Source organism: Gossypium arboreum, chromosome 4 (genome assembly GCF_025698485.1).
Source record: "Gossypium arboreum isolate Shixiya-1 chromosome 4, ASM2569848v2, whole genome shotgun sequence".
NCBI lineage: Eukaryota > Viridiplantae > Streptophyta > Magnoliopsida > Malvales > Malvaceae > Gossypium > Gossypium arboreum.
Genome location: NC_069073.1, coordinates 69470053 through 69473132, shown reverse-complemented (window position 1 = coordinate 69473132; position 3080 = coordinate 69470053). Strand labels below are relative to the sequence as shown.

At 29.6% G+C, this 3080-nt stretch overlaps 1 long non-coding RNA gene across 1 annotated transcript; it reads right to left on the bottom strand.

The window, feature by feature from the left end:
- Positions 1–222: 222 nt before the first annotated feature.
- LOC128291847 (uncharacterized) lies at positions 223–1603 on the bottom strand. The gene is made up of 2 exons (XR_008281782.1): positions 1378–1603; positions 223–609 (listed from the first exon to the last, which is right to left on the bottom strand). It is a non-coding gene; the product is annotated as an uncharacterized LOC128291847 (long non-coding RNA).
- Between the last annotated feature and the right edge of the window lie 1477 nt (positions 1604–3080).

Below are 3080 nucleotides of genomic sequence, written 5' to 3'. Positions count from 1 at the left end.
TTCTACTAATAAATGGCAATGTATATCATTTGGTGACAAAATTATCATCATTAATGTTATTATTTTATTATATTAGGTTACAATATAGTATATCATTGACAATCTTATGATATTAATCATATGATGACATTATAAATTATTATCGTTGATTGGTATTTCATAATTGGTGATGATATAAATTATTAATGACAAAATTTTATAAGATTATGTGACACAATTAACTATCACCAAATATTAATCATATGATGACATTATATATTATCGTCACTACATTGTCATCAATACATGACACATAAAATACATCACCATTTAGTTACACATGACAAACGCCGTGGCGATGAAATTTGCGCCACCAAATACTAACAGTGACATAAATGCAATTTTCATTGACAATATTTTAGATGCCTAGACAAATTTGTTGTAGTGCCACACAACCAAATTGCACAAAAATACATCTATCCCACATAACCAAAAAGCACCGAAGTGCTAAGTCCAAAGGCTACAAAACTCCAATATATAACTGCAAGTACATGTACATCTTTATTGAAATACCAATCATATCCTACCTATTATACTAAGTTTACTGAGGCACTCAACGTCACAATTGACCTATTTTAAGACCAGACCAATAGCACAATTATTAATTAAACAGAAGCATATTCAGAAGTTTACTAAATAACTCAATGTTGAATACACATATATGCACTTTGAGTGCTTAACACATACACATATTTTTGGTGCCAAGGGCAACCAATTAACAGTTATACCCATAGACACAATAATTTTACACATTTTCTCATTTACATATTTAATACTTTTTAAGTGATCAAGTCACGATATGGATTATTATATCAAACAACTTTATAACTTTATATCATAGGATTTTAATACCATTTCACTTAAATATTACATGCCATAATTTTGCTCAAATATCCAAATATATTTATTAATTTTTTCATGGCCATCCAAAATATCCGTGACACAATATTAATTAACATGACATTTCATAATTAAGTATTTTTACTACAACATAAGAATTACATGTTCTCACATACTTATACTTTGAACCTTATACCTACTTACGTGATAATGAATTTCATAATTATTACATTATTTTCATCATTTTCCTAAACATTTTAACATAGGAAAAATAAAAGAAACCAATGGTGCTACTTTCGATGCTTTAAAAACACATAATTAATCTTCCTAACCTTGACCGTGCTCATCTAATATTGGGAGCTCCTTCATTCTCAACATGTTCTCATTAACCATACATTAAAAATATACCAAAATATTAATATAATACCTTTCTAAACTTTCTCATAGCATTTAAACTCAAATGTCATATGAAAAGAGGTGGAAATTTTCATTACTTACAATTTTGAAGTTTTCTCTCTCTAAAACCCATGATAACCCAACTTGAATAGTGAAGTTAATGGAGGAAATGAGATTGGAATCAAGTTTCCTATTTGATTTTATCAAGAAATTAAAGTTTGGCTGCTTGGAAATGGTTTGATTTGAGAGAAAAGCATGAGAAATGAGGAAGAAACGAAAAGAGAGGCGTTATCTTCATCCCCAAAGTGAACGGCTGGTTGGAGGAAGAGTGGAGATAATTTTACACTCTTCTTCCCTCTTAAAAATATTCAAATGGGCTAAAAAGTCCAGCCCAAAAATTTTAAACCCATAATTTAGCAAATTTATGGCCCACTCTTCCTACACATGATCCAAATAGCCCAAATCAACTCAAATTATCAAATGTCTCGTTAAAATAATATTTTTAAGATTTAATTATAGAGAAATGAATAAAATATCCTCTCATGATAAAATTATCATTTTGCCCTTGTTTATTTAAAAGTTCAATTTCTTCACATTAATAAGAAATCATCAATTCCAAATCTCATAATTCACTTACCGTATTGAATATAAATCTATAAATAATGAGAATTACACTTTTAATTATTCTTTAGCAAAAATGAAAATTTTACAATTTAGTTCCTGTACTTTTGAATTTCTTCCCATTTAGTCCAAAAGTGATATTTATCACATTAACATATAATTTGATACGTTTCCATGTCACATGATAAATAATGGTTCACTTTTCCATTCTAGTCAAATTTGCACTTTAATCCCTAAACTTTTAAAAATTTTAATTTGGTTCCTTTTCCATATTTTCATTCAGAGATTGTTTCCATTAATTTTCATATCTAAAATCAATTTATTCTCTTAATAATCTTTTTTTTTATTTGTTCTCCAAATTTCTTATAAATTCACTTCTTGACATTGGCATAGCGCCACGTGTCAAGTAAAAAATTTCAAAGTGTTACATGCTACTTTTTAGGAGAAAGTTACGTGGACACCTTTAATTCTCGAATTAGATTGTTACTAGAGGAACTCTCAGGAAATAAAGAAAACCCTTAAGTTTCGATACTAGATACCATTCTGAATAGTAGACATGTGAACGAATAACAACATAGGGGTCATCATCGTAGTGGGAGAATTTAAAAAATAGATTTATTCATGTATGATAGTAGTGTTTACAAACATAGAGCCAGACAAACATGAAGATGATGATCCACTCACATACGAAAATTAGATACCGAGTGTTGATTCCAAGTTCGGGTAAACAACTTTGGTAAACAAGCATTCGACAACATACATCGAACCTTTTCCATGATTGTTCTATCTATTTTTTCTGCAACACCATTTTGTTGTGGAGTATGGCAAACTGTCAAGTATCTCACGATCCCTTCTAATTTGCACAATTCATTAAATTCATCAAAACAGAATTCCAAACCATTATCTATGCGGAGGTGTTTTATTTGTTTTCCTGTCTACTTCTCGATCATAATTTTCCAAGCTTTAAACATGGAAAACATATCACTTTTTTGCTTTAAGAAGAATGCCCAAACTTTTCTAGAAAAATCATCAATGATCGTCAACATATAATTAGCGCCACCCTTCGAAGGCACTATAAATGGTCCCCAAAGATCAGAATGAATATAATCCAGCATTTCTTTCGTGTTATAGATTTTTTTGGTGAATTGAATTCTCTTTTGCTTCCCAATAACGCAGTGCTCACA